We start from the raw sequence: 15,375 nt of genomic DNA on the forward strand, positions 1-15,375 counted from the left end.
CAATAGAATAATTGTGGGGACTTAAATATCTCACTGCCAGCAGTGGAAAGATTGACCAGACAGAAAGTCAACAAAGCAAATTTGGAACTTAACCACAGTTTAGAACAAATGGACTTAACAGACATACACAGAGCTTTCCACCCAACAGCAGCAGAATACACATTCTCCTCAAGTGACAGGGAATATTCTTCAGGATACATTATGTGATAGGCCACAAAACAAACCCTAGCAAATTTAAGAGGACTGAAATCATGCCAACTACTTTTTTTGATCACAGTGGCATGAAACTAGAAATCAACAAGAGTGAAGTGAGATCTATGAATATTTGGAAAATAAACATACTTCTATACAATCATTCATTCAAAGAAGAAATAAAAAAAACTTCAAATATCAAGACAGTGAAATGAAAAGAAAATAGAAATATTACATGTCAAATATTATGGGATGCAGGAAATGCAGTTCAAAGAGGAAAGTTTATAGCAAATATCTCATATATCAAGAAATTAGAAAGATCTCAGACAACCTAACTTTACACCTCAAGGATCTAGAAGAATAAGAAAAAAAAGTAAATTAGCAAAATGGATGGAAATGATAAAGTTCAGAGTGAGAAAGAGACAAATACAGAACAGGAAAATAATAGAAAGGATCAATATAACTAAGAGCCGCTTCTTTGAAAAGATAAACAAAATTGACAATAACTTTAGTTAGACTAATTAAGAAAAAGAGAAGAGACTCAAATAAATAAAATTAGAAATGAAAGTGGTAACATTACAGCTGATACCACAGAAATACATAGAATCATAAAGACTGAACAATTACATGTCAACAAATTACATAATCTAGAATAAATGGATACACTTTTAGAAACACACAACCTGCCAAGACTGAATCAGTAATAAATAGAAAATCTGATCAGACCAATATGGAGTAAAGAAATTGAATCCATAACTAAAAATCTCCCAACACAGGAAACTCCAGGATTATATAGCTTGACTGGAAAATTCTACCAAACATTTAAAGAATTAAGACCAATCCTCCACAAGCTCTTCCAAAACATTGAGAAGGGAACACTTTTAAACTAATTTTACTAAGTCAGCATTACTTTGATACTAAAGCCAGATAATGATGCCCCCAACACACAAACTATAAACATATATCCCTGATAAGCACAGATGCAAAAATTCTCGACAAAAATTAGTAAATCAAATCTAAGAACACTTTAAAAGGATTATAGACCATGACCAAGTGGGAGCTATAAGGATAATTCACTATAAGCAAATCAATGAATATAATACAGTACATCAATAAAATTAAAGATACAAATTGCATGATTATTTTAACAGATGCAGAAAAAAAAATGACAAACTACAACACCCTTTTGTGATAAAAACCCTTAGAAGCTTGGGTATAGAAGGAACATACCCTGACATAATAATGACCCTATATGACAAATCTATAGCCAACATATTAAATAGAGAAAAATAAAAAAGGTTTCCTCTAAGATCATAAGTAAGACAGAGATGGCACTCTCATGACTCCTATTCAATATAGTACTGACTAGAGAAACTAGATAAGATGAAGAAATAAAAGGTATCCGAGGCAGAAAAGAAGAGGCAAAATTGTCACCCTTTGCTGATAATGTGATCTTATACACAGAAAATCCCAAAGTCAAAAACTTGGAATTAATCAACAATTGCAGTAAAGTGGCAGGATATAAAATCAACATACAGAAATAAACTGCATTCCTTTAAACTAATATGAAGAAACTTAAAAAGAAATAGAGAACTGTCCCATTTAAAATAGCATCAACAATAAAATACTTAGGAATAAATTTAACCAAGGAAGTAAAAGTTCTGTAAAATGAAAACTACAGGATTTTGCTGAAAGAAATTGAAGACAAACAAATGGAAAGATGTTCTTAGATTGGAAGAATTAATATTGTTAAAATGGCTCTACTACCCAAAGCCATCTACAGATTCAATGCTATCTCCATCAAAAGGCCAAAAGCATTCTTAACAGAAATAAACAAGATAATTTTATTATTTGTGTGGAACTGCAAAAGACCCTGTACAGCCAAAGCAATCCTGAGAAGTAAGAATACATTCAGAGGGTATCATGCTTCAAGATTTCAAACTATACTACAAAACTATAGTAATAAAAACAGTATAGCACTGGTGCAAAAATATACATGCTGACCAGTGGAACAGAATAGATAACCCAGAATTTAATCCCAGTGTATACAGTCAACAATATTTGACAAGAGAGCAGGGAAAGAATGGTCTCTTCAACAAATGATGCCAGAAAAACTGGAGAAACCCATGCAGAACAATGAAATTGGACCCCTATTTCACATCAGTCATAAAAATTAACTCAAAATATATAAAAGACTTACACATAAGACATGATGCATAAAGTTTCAATAAAAACACAGGGATGAAGCTCATTGATACTGGTCTTTGTAATGATTTTTGCACATTGTGCCAAAAGCACAAAAAAACAAAAGAAAAATGAATAAATAAAACTATTTCAAACTCAAGTTTTCTGCATAGCAAAAGAAATAATTAGTAAAATAAAAAGACAACCAATAGAATAGGAGAACAGTTTTGTAAACCATATATCAGATAAGAGATTTATATCCAAAATATATAAAGAACTCAGTCAACCTAGTAACAATAGCAACAAAACCCCAAACAATCCAATTAAAAAGTAAGCAAAAGGAGTTAACAGATATTTCTCCAAAGAGGACATCAATATGGCCAACACACACATGAAAAGATGCTTAACATCATTAATCATCAGGGAAATACAAATCAAAACCACAGGAAGGTATCACTTCACAATTGTTACAATGGCTAGTTTCAAGATCAGACAACAGACACTGGTGAGGACATAGTAAAAGAGGAGCCCTTATACATCATAGGTAGAAATATAAATTCCAATTATTCTAGAAAACAAAACGGAGATTTCACAAAAAATAAAAATCAGTGATTTTTCACTTCTGGGAATATGCCCAAAGGAAATGAAAACAGGATTTTGTTGAGATATATGCACTCCCACATTTATTGAAGGATTATTTTCAATAGCCAAGATATGTAAACAACCCAAATACCCATCAGCATATAAGCAGATTAAAAAAAAAAAAAGATGTGGTACATATACACAATATTATTCAGTTATGAGAAAGGAGGCTATCATTCCAGTTGTGACAACATGAGCGGATCGTGACCACCTTGTACTAAGTAAGATATGTCAAGACTGAGAAAGGCAAATATGGTACAATATCACTCACATATAGAATCTAAAAAAGTTAAACCTGTAAAAAAAAAAAAAAAAAAAAAACAGAGAAAATGGTGGTTACCAGGAGACATAAGGGAGTGGATAAGGGTGATGGTATTTAAGGGTACAAACTTGTGATGAGTAGAAAAGAAGCCATAGATATCTAATGTACAATATAATAAATGTAGACAATAATAGTGTACTATAACTATATAATGTAGTAAATATTATATAAGCAATCATATTCAATATATAAATGTATCAAAGTAACATGCTTTATACCTTAAACTTACACAATATTTCATGCTGTTTATTTAATTCAGAAATGGGCAAGTAAATGCAATAAATGTTTTTATACATACACATATATGATAATTAACAAGTGTATAATATATTGTACATGTTAATATAATTAGTTTATATATGTAAATGGACAAAAAGTACAAAAGTTGCTCAACATAAATATCATTAGACAAATGCAAGTTAAAAACCACAATGAGATAGAATTTAACACACAGCAGGATGGACAGAAAACAGAAAGTGTTGGAAACCAGTGGGAATTGGAACCCTCATATATCGTTGGTTGGAATATGAAATGATTCAGCTGCTTTGGAAAATAGTTGAGTAGTTCCTCAAAAAGATAAACATTAAGTACCATATGGCCCAGCAATTCCACTTCTAGGTATATACCCAGGAGAACTAAAAATGTAAGTCCATGCAAAAACTTGTACACAAATATTTATAGAAGCATTATCATAACAGCCAAAGAGTAAAAATTGATTAATGGATAAACAAATGTAATATATTCATACAACAGAATATATATTTCAGATATAAAAAAGAACCAACACCTACTGGACCATGGACAAATATTAAAAATGTTACACTAAGTGAAATAATCCATATTTACAAAAACATATTGTATGATTACATTAATATGCAATGTCCAGAACAGGCAAATCTAGAGACAGACAGTAGATTATTCTGGAAGAAAGACTGAGAAAGGAAGGTTAAAATAGACAGTGATTGCTAACAGGTTTTGAGTCTCCTTATTTGTCTGAGAAAAGTGTTCTGGAATTAGATAACAGTGATGGTTGCACAACTTTGTGAAAACACTGAAAATCATTGAATTTATAGATTTTAAAAGGTGAATTTATAGAATGCCAATTATATTTCAATTAAAATAAATGGATAAATAAAATAACTATCAAATTCACCTACTTGTCAATCCACTTGATTAAGAGATCAAATTTAGTTTTTGAAACTGTTTTTTGTCCACAAAAATAAATATACAAGTAAATACCAACAACAATAACAATATAATACTTCTTCCAATTTTTTCTAAGTTTAGTAAGTAACAAGTCTTTTTGCCAGTTGTTCAAGTTAAAATCCTGAAGTATTATTTTTTTATCTCTATTATATTCTGGCAGCAAGTTCCAGAAAGTTTAATTTTCAGATATAGCCATTTTAAAAATTAATACATAATCCACATATCATAAAATTCATCTTTTCCAAATTATACAATGTAATGGTATCCAGCATATTCACAAAGTTGTACAACCCTAATCACTATCTAATTACAAAACACTTCATCAGCAAAATAAACAAAAACGAAACAAACTCAGTACCAAAGATAGCATGCTCGTCTTGTTCTTGAATTATAAGAAGAACTTCACTCTTGCACCATTAAGTTTATCTTAGCTGTGAGTTTTTCTTGAATGTCCTTTTTCAGCTTGAAGAAATTTCTTTTAATTTCTAGTGTGTCTGGTGTTTTTGTCAAGAAATAGTGTTGTGTTTTATCAAACATTTTGACATCTATGAAGATGATCATTTGCTTTTCCCCAAAATATTAATATTCTAACTACTACTAACTACCTCTCAGGAACTCCAAAATTACTACCTGGATAAAACTATAGTCATTTCTACATGGGTTGATGATATCCCACTAAATAAAATTCCTTCTATTCTCCTGCCCAACTACAGTGAATTCTTCAAGCCACTCTAACACATAAATCACACTATGTTCCTCTTTTGCTTCAAATTTCTAATGGCTGCCTTTTCCCAAGGGGTAAAATCCAAATCTCTTACCATAGCCAGAAAGATCTTTCATATCTTACCTCTCTCAACCTCATACGTTATATCATACAACTCTTCATTTCTTAAACATTGTTTTATAAACATTATTGTTGCTTTGTCATTTAGGAGTCATTTACTGAACATGTAATAACTGCCAAGCATTCATGATAACTATTATTAAAGATAGAAAAGTTAAGAAGTCCCAGACTCTAAGCTTAAAGTAGCTTAGGTTTTCAAAGAAAATAAGTGGATATATAAGTAATTGCAATTAACAAAAATAAATGATACAAATAAACCAAAGATAAAATAACACCCTAGGAGTTCAATATAGTGAGATATTTCCCTAATGCAGAAAATCTGGAAAATGTTGATAGGTAATATGGAGTTTTCATCTGGTCAGGAAGAACAGTCTGGACAAAGACAAAAACAAAAATGAAAACAAAAAAAGAATAACACAAATGGATGAAAAACAAGAGGTGGGTTTTTCTTTCACACACACACATATATATACCATATATATTTCATATATAATATATCCCAGAAATTCATAGGTATACAAGAGATCTCCCTGGTGTACTTTTAAGTATTGTTTTAAACAATAAGATTTTATATATGCTTTTGGAAAATCAATTAAATGAATAAGAGAAATTTAACAGAATACAAAAACAAAGTGGTGCTGAGAACATATTATTTGTTATTATGATTCTCCACATGGCTACTACAAAAGCTACAGAAATAAATTAGGTAAAATCAATTAGGTAAGAATATCACTAATGAGAAAAATAGACTTGCATAAAATTATTTAATATATACTGTTATATAGACAAATCAAAGAGCACTGGTGATATTATTAACTGACTACTCTTATATGTGTTATATGGGATAAGGACAAAAATTTAGCACAATGATGAAATGCATCTATACTGTAATTTCAGAGTAATATTTTAGTATTTAAAAAATGTTCATATTTTGGTTTAATATATTATAATGGGCAGAGTTATAGTGGCAGCATAAATGAAAGGGAACATTCATTTATATGTAACACCTACACTGTAATTTTGGCTAATATGAATGTTACTTGAGCTGAATTAAAATGTGGATTGAAATTTATTAACTGATCTAATAAATACAAATTATTCTAGTGAAACATTAGTAAAGATGTCTTGAATAAGAAAATTTGAGAAAATTTGTCAAGTATTAGCTGTGAAGTTTAAACAAAGTACTATAGTCAACAAAAAGGACATTCTTAAGATTACACATAGTTAGGGAGAAATTATTAAGACAATCAAAATGGATTTTGGATGACTCCACCAAGGTTTTTTGTTTATTTGCACATGAATTGGCCTTTTTTTCTGAACTTACCTCGGCAAAATAAAGTTGATTCTTATCAATAAAAATGAGGGTATAGGGCCGGTTCAGGTAATAGAGTTTATAGAATGCAGATGGGCATTGCCATGTTGATGAACAATGAAGGGTTGACTTCATAAGTATCATTGCAATGATCTCCTCTAGAGCCATTGTTTATTTCAGATATACCTCAAAGGACTCATCAGAACCTTAAAGCAGTAACTTTTTTTTTCTTTTTTTTACTATTCCAACTACTGTAATAGAATCTGCTGTTATTTTCAACCAATAGTTTTTAGAAATTTTCCCTTTAAAATTATGTTTTCTAGAGATTGATTTGAGATACTGTTAGCATTTTATTTTTTTCCCTTAACTCTCATGATATATTTGGAAAATTAATGATGAGATGGAAAAACCAGTAATAAAGAAGTTATCTAGGTATTGTGTGGGCAAATGTATATGTTTTTAGTGTGTGTATGCATGTGAGTACATATATACATGCAATATACATCATATTCTTAGAGCAATAGAAATTGTATTAGAAATTTCCATTGTTAAGGGCAACTCAGCTGATTCCTTGAAGAAAAATGTAGTCTAATTGCTAACTTTGAAATCTCACAAAATATAAGCAATGTATGATAATTTTTAAATAGCTGGATAAAAATACATCAAATTAAATCATTCAAATAAAATAAAGTTGAAAAGATTAGGATGACACAACTACCCTCTATAAAAAGTGACAGTATAACCTTATAGGTCTAACATTAAATTGTTATCATAGAGTTTTAAAAGCTTACATTTGAAAATCAGTTTGTAAGATCTTAAGGTATAATCAGTTTTGAGAAATATATAACTATACTTCTGAGAGACACTAAATGTCCTGGCTGTCAAGGTAACACAATGTGAAAAAAATCAACATATCATTACCTGATCTTAGCCTTGAATAGTTATTTTTTTTTCCTGGCTGTTAAACGAAGTATTTACAACTCTTTAAATGATAAATAATGATGAACATAAGTTACTTAAATTAGACAATTCTGGGATTACCTAGATCAAAATTTCTTGTCGAGAAAAATCTACTTCATTGTGTTTTATACATAAATGGAAAAGAGTTTAAGCACAAAAAGAACTAGAAAATGACAACTCCTAAATTAAGACCTTAGGAGCTTTTTGAAGAGAGTTGAAAACAAAATAACTCAGACTCTTAGATCATGTCAATACCATCTGGAATGAAACATTTGTTTGTTTACATTTTTAAAGAAAAATAAAGATTCAAAAACAAAAACAGAGAAAGAGCAATCATTTTTCTTGTGAAAAAGTCTATATAAAGAAAACATTTTTAAAAAGTGATAGCAGCATCGAAACACAAAAACATGTAAAAGATATTGCATTGACTGTTCTGAAAGGATTGGAATTAAAACTCTAAAGTAATGTTTAGTGAAACAATTAGTGATTTTAAATAAACAGTTATTAAACTCATAATTGAAAAATAACATTCTGGATATGAGATTTTTAAATGTCCTAAAATTGTTTTAAAAGAAATAAAACAATCTTGAGAAAGAAGAGCATAGAGGTAACATGCTCCCTAATTTCAAACTATACTACAAAGCAATAGTAATCAAAACAGTATGATACAGATATAAAAACAAACATTTAGATCAATGGAACAGAATAGAGCCCAGAAATGAACCAACACATATATGGCCAACTGATCTATAATAAAGGAGGCATGAATATGCAATGGAGAAAAGATTACTTCTTCAATAAATGGTGTTTGGAAAAGTGGACAACTACATGCAAAAGAATCAAAATAGACTACTTTCTCATAACACATACAGAAATAAACTTAAAATGGATTGAAGAATTTACTGTAAGACCCGAAACCATAGAACCCCCAGAAGAAAACCTAGGCAGTAATCTCTTTGACATAGGTCTTAGCAATATTTTTTAGATATGTTTCCTCAGATAAACTACAACAGAAAAACAGATACAGAAGCAAAAATAGAGAAACTCAAACTAAAAAGCATTTGCACAGCAAAGGAAACTACCAACAAAAAGGCTAACTACTGAATGGGAAAAGATATCGCAAACAATACAGCTGATAAGGCCTTAGTATCCCAAATAAACAAAGAATTCATGAAATTCAATCTCAAAAACAAACAAAAAAAACTGCCTGATTACAAAATAAGCAGCGGACCTGAAAAGACATTTTTCCAAAGACATACAGATGGCCAACAGACACCTGAAAAGAGGCTAAACATCACTAATTATCAGGGAAATACAAATGAAAACCACAATGAGATACAACTTTATACCTGTCAGAATGGCTATTATCTAAAGACAAAAAATAACAAATGTTAGCAAGGATATGGAGAAAAGAGGATCTTCATGCACTGTTTGTAGGAATGTAAATTGATCCAGACACTATGGAAAACACTATAGAAGGCCTTCAAAAATTTAATATAGAACTACCATATGATGAAGCATGTTTTGGGATCCAGAGCAGAAGCAGTAAGTTAAAAGGAGCCTAAGTTAGACCTACCTGCAGATCTTGGAGATTCTCTAGAGAGGCAGGCGGCAACTGGAGCTCACCCTGAGAACACCTACACTGGCAGCAGCTGTTTTGGGGAGCTTGTTCTACTACAAAGACACTGATGCTAGAAAGTGCCATTTTGGAATCCTCCCTCTAACTTATTAGCAAAGAAACCCATCCCCATACACCACCCTGTCTGTAACAGTAGTGGGATACTTCAGGCCAAGCAAGAATCTGGGTGATGACAAATCACCACTCACCAACAGGCATGCTGCCCGTTGAGCCCAGAGATGCCCTGGGACATGACAATGTCCATAAGAGGGTCCAGGACCTGACCCCACAGACCACTAAGTAGGTACTTTTGCCCTGAAACCCTCAGGATCTGACAGCCAGAGACCCTGCAACCCAACTCTGCCTACCAGTGGGCAGGTACCAGCAACAGGAATACTTGAGCCCCAGCCCCACCTAATAGTAGGCAAACACACAAAATCCAGATCCCCCCAGGGCCTTGCAGTCAGACACCTGGGACAGAGTTCCACCCACTGGTGAGACAGCACTAGTGCCAGGATGCCCTGAGCCTTGACCTTACCTACCAGCAGTGTAACATCAGTTCTGGGAACCCTAGGATCTGCAGCCAGAGACCCCAGGATATGGCTCTGCCTGCACTGAGCTGGCACTAGCCCCAAAGCCCAACTTCATACACTAGTAGACAGGCACAAACACTAGGATCCCCTGCACCTTCACCTCACGCACCAGGAGGTGGACTCCAGTCCCAGGACCATGACAGCCTCACAGCCAGTTTTGTCAGGACCCAGCCAACACAACAGCAGGCTGGCAGCAGCCCTGGGACTCCCTGGGCCCAGACCCTGCCCACCAGCAGGCCAAGACATCTCGGGGTCACCTTGGGCCTCTCAGCCATGGCCCTGACATGCAACCCCACTCACCAGTGGACTAAAACCAGCTTCAGGACCCCTAGAGGTCCCAAGACTAAAGCAGGAAGAAATAGAAAATATGAACATAACAATTACCAGTAATGAAATTGTATCAGTAATAAAAAAAAGTTCCCAATGAACAAAAGTCCAGGACCAAATGGCTTCACTGGTGATTTCTACCAAACATTTAGAGAAGAGTTAATGCCTGTCCTTCTCAAAGTATTCCAAAAAATTGCAGAGAAAGGAAAACTGAAGAACTCACTCTGCAAGGCCAGAATCATCCTGATACCTAAAGCAGATAAAGATACCACAAAAAAGAAAATTACAGGCCAATATCATTTGTGGACATAGATACAAAAATCATGAACAGATTACTAGCAAATTGAATCCAACAACACATTAAAAGTTTCATATACCATGATCAAGTGGGATTTATCCCAGGGAAGCAAGGATGGTTCAATACCTGCAAATCAATGTGATACACCCCATTAAACAAACTGAGGAATAAAAATCATAAGGCCATCCCAATAGATGCAAAATTAAACATCTATTTATGATTAAAAACTCTTCTGAAAATAGGCATACAGGGAACACCCTTCAATATAATAAAGGCTATATAAGACAAATCCACAGCTAACACCATGCTCAATGGTGAAAAGCTGAAGGCATTTACTCAAAGACCGGAAACAAGACAAGGATGCCCACTCTAATCACTTTCATTGATGGGTTTTGGAGGTCCTAGTCACAGCAATCAAACAATACAAATAAATAAAAAGTAATTGGAAAGAAGGAAGTAAAACTGTCACTGTTTTTCCCCAGACGACATGATACTATACATAGACAATCCTAAAGATGCCTCCCCCAAAGCTACTAGAGCTCCTCAATGAATTTGGTGAAGTTGCAGAACACAAAATTAATATACAGAATTCTGTTCCATTTACATACACTAACAACAAACTCTGAGAAAGAAAAATTAAGAATAAAACCCATTTATCATCTCTTTATAAAGAATAAAACATCTGGGAATAAATTTAACTAAGAAGGTAAAATATCTGTACTTGGAAAAATATAAGACAACATTGAAAGAAATTGAAGACAACATAACAGATGAAAAGATATACTACGTTCATGAACTGGAAGAATTAATATTATTAAAATAACCATACTACCCAAGGCAGTCTACAAATTCCATGCAATCCCTATCAAAATAGCAAATGTGTTTTTCACACAAATAGAACAAATAATTCTAAAAATTGTACGGAAACTCAAAATACCACTAATAACCAAGGCAATACTGAGGAAAAAAACACAGACCTGGAATTATCACACCCCTTGACTTTATACTATAGAATTAATGTGATCAAAACAGTATGACAGTGGCACCTAAAAAGACACATAGATCAGTGAAATAGAACAGAGAGCCCAAAAATAAACCTATGAGCTTATGATCAATTATGAAAAATGGAGCAAGAATATGCAATGGGGAAAAGACAGTTTCTTGAATAACTGGTAATGGGCAAACTGGATGGTTACTTGTAAAATAATGAAATTAGAATATTTTCTTACATCATACCCAAAAATGAACTTAAGATGGATTAAAGACCTAAATATAAGACCAAAAGCTACAAAATTCTAGAAGAATACATAGGCAGAACACGCTTTGACAGAAATGGTAGCAATACTTTTATTTGTATCTATCTTCTGAGGCAAAAGAAAAAAATAAACAAATGGAAGTTTTTTTCACAGCAAAGGAAACCATCAGCAAGCAAAAAGAAAACCTACTGAATCAGAGAAAATATTTGCAAATGACATGAACAAAATGTATCAACAACTCATACAATTCAGTATCAAATAAAAAATCCAATCAAAAATAGGTAGGAGACCTCAATAGACATTACTCCAAAGAAGACATACAGATGGCCAAAAATCACACGATAATATGTTCAACATCACTAATCATCAGAGAAATGCAAATCGAAACCACAATGAGATATTACCTCACACCTGTAAGAATGGCTATCAACAAAAAGACAAAGGATAAGAAGTGTTGGCAAGGATGTAGAGAAGAGGGAATTCCTGTACGTTGTTGTGCACTGATTACGGAAAGCAGGATGGAGGTTCATTAAAAAACTACAACTAAAAATAAGATCCAACAATTCAACTCCTGATTATATATCTGAAGAATAGGAAAACACTAATTTGAAAAGATACATGCGCCCCAATATTGGTTCATAGCAGCATTATTTACAACAGGCAAGATACAAGCAAAAAAATGTCCATCAACAGATTGAGTGAATAAAGAAAATGGGATACACACACACGCACAATGGAATATTACCCAGTCAAAGAAGGGAAGAAATTCTGCCATTTGCAGCAACATGGATGGCCCCAGAGTGTATTACACTTAGTAAAAGTCAGCAAAAGACAACAGTATGTTCTCACTTAATATGTGAATTTAAAAAAATAAAATGAATGAATATAACAAACAGAAACAGACTTACAGATATAGAGAACAAATTATTGGTTATCAGTGGGGAAAGGGATAGGGGAGTGGCAAGATAGGGGTCAGGGTTTTAACAGACATCATTTATTCATGATTTATGAACCATCAGTGATTCCTGTTTGTTTCAAATATCTGACGTGATGTACACCGGTTTTGAGACAAGTAACCACCATAACACTCAATTTCCCAGGGAATGGAAATGACAATGTAACAAAGTTTATTTCTTACTATAAAATTCTAAAAATACAGTTTGTACATATACACACTACCAATATAATATGTAGATTTGTATGTGTGTGGTTTTGTGTCTCAGTTGTATACAGAGAATAAGATAGAGAAGACTGAAATACTTAGAAAAAAATGTAAGCTGTGTGCAGGTTTATTTCTAGCCTTTTAAACTTAATAATATGCAGTGAATATTTTACCATGTACTTAAATATATCATTTATCATTTAGTTTATTTTCAATTTTTCATGAATATGTAGAAATAACTTTTCTAAGATAAATTAGAATATAAAATGTTTATATTTTATGAAAGAAAATGGCTTTGAACTAGAAGTTGAAGCAGACAAAATGGATTGAAAAAAATGGTATAACAAAAGAACTTCCATTTGGTAAAAAGATAATTAGATTTCCATAAGGAAATGTTCTTAACAGAGACTCCTACGCTAAGGAGTAATGGAAGAAAAATTAGTAAGTGAGATCAAATTAGCTAAGGCAATAAAAGAAAGAGAAACTTAGACTATTCAGGGAAGTGTCAGTAAAAATGTGTATATTTGTATAAAGTGGGTTGCTCTGGTTATAACAGGAATGATCGGAAGTTAATATGAGGTGTGATGGTTCTGAAAACTAGAGGAGCAAGCGACAGTTTTGAAGGTATTGGTTTTCTGTAGATGGAGATAAAGGAATAGAGTTTTGCAGTGTTAAAGTTGGGTGTTTGTAGCCACAAGTTTAGCACTAACACACACACACACACACACACACACACACACAGAGCAAACTATACCAGGGACAAAAATGTGAAGAGTCAGTAATCTTAACTGGTAGAAAAATATAGTCACATCTTTTAAGTGTCCACTCCACAAGGCCATTACCTTCTTCAACCAATTAATACAAGAGTGATAACAACCCCATGTACTCAGCATGGTTGGACAGAAGGCCAAATCATAAACTCTAATTATTACCATGTTTACGCAAACAAATAACAGCAACAATAACAATAAACAGCCAGTGTGCGCAGAATCCAGAAGCTGAAATTCTCCTGTGCAGAGAAAAGCAGATCTAAGAGAAACTGAAGAAAAGAGGCTCCCTGGATCCTGAAAACCTTAAGATCTAGCTAAATTACCTCCTCTTCCTTAAGTTGGATCATGGTGTAACCTCTGATAAATGTTCATCTCTGCTTGAGGTTATCTGAAGTGAGCTTATGACACTTCCAACCAAAAGAATCTTTATTCAAACTTTTAATTAGTACAGAGAAGATATGTCTGGGTTGTCTTAATTTGAGGATAAAAAGGAATTTACCCTAAATCTAGATTGTAGAATAATAAATTTTAGTATTCCTAAGTCCATCCAATTAGCCAGAACACAACAGAATTATAATTTGAAAGTACACACAGTGAATATGAGAAAACTGATTAGTAAACAGAACAAATGACTTGTTCTAACAGCCATACACAGAACGATACCTGACATTTAATCTCAAAGCAGGGGTTGCTCAACAGCTCTTTCTTGTGTTTTCCCTAGTGTTGTTTGGATAAAAATAAGTAGCAACAAATCTTTTTTCTTAGCATAAAGTACAATTCTGCAAGTGCAGGTGATTTCAGTAAGTCTCAGATCCTCTCAGGACTCTGTGCAGTTTTGAACATGACTTCTGGAGGCACTGCAATGACAATAGGAGCCATTACTGAACCACTTGATATTATGTTACAATACATATGAGTTTTGCATATAGTTAATTTAACTCTCATAAAAATCTACACATCAATTTTTATTATTAGTCACCTTCAGCAGAAGACTCTGAGGCCCAGGGAAGTTAGATAAATTGCTCAGCTAAACAGAGGTAGCAAATCATTCAGTGTGACTTCAAAATTAGACACCCTGCCTCCCAAGTCTATCTTTTAAAACCCTTAAGCTGTATCTCCTCTCTGATTTAGAACACGGTGTGACAGAAAGATCACTGAGCCTGGAGTTAGAATACTTAATTTCTGTTCTTAATTCTGCTAATTACTATCTCTTGATCTTTAACAGATCACTTAATCTCTCTGCTTCAATTTTCTTTATCTGTACACTAGGAGCAAGACTTGGTCTCTTGAGGAACAAAATGTGGTGATAAGTGTCAAGTGTTTTGTAAAAAGCAAAGCTTTATAAAATCAGTCTCGTGTTTCCTTCGGATCATCCTAGGTTGTGCCATAGTGTTCGAAAAATATAATCTTAAAAAGTACTGGTGAACTGATTATAAAGATTGTGTTGAAGCAGAGAAAATATTATACAGTTTTAGCCCAGGAGGCAGGAACAAATCTTGTGCCATTAGAAGAAAGAGAGAAAACTAAGAGCCACTTTAATGAGACAAGATGAAGACTTACTATACTGAACAATTTAAAATACAAGGCACACATATATAATTTAAAGAAACTTTAATTTGAGATGCTGGCAATATATGACTGGAGCTTCTTGGAGAGGTTGAAATTGGAGGTGGATATTAAGGCATCGGT

Source organism: Vicugna pacos, chromosome 1, assembly GCF_048564905.1.
Source record: "Vicugna pacos chromosome 1, VicPac4, whole genome shotgun sequence".
In the NCBI taxonomy this organism is placed as follows: Eukaryota; Metazoa; Chordata; class Mammalia; order Artiodactyla; family Camelidae; genus Vicugna; species Vicugna pacos.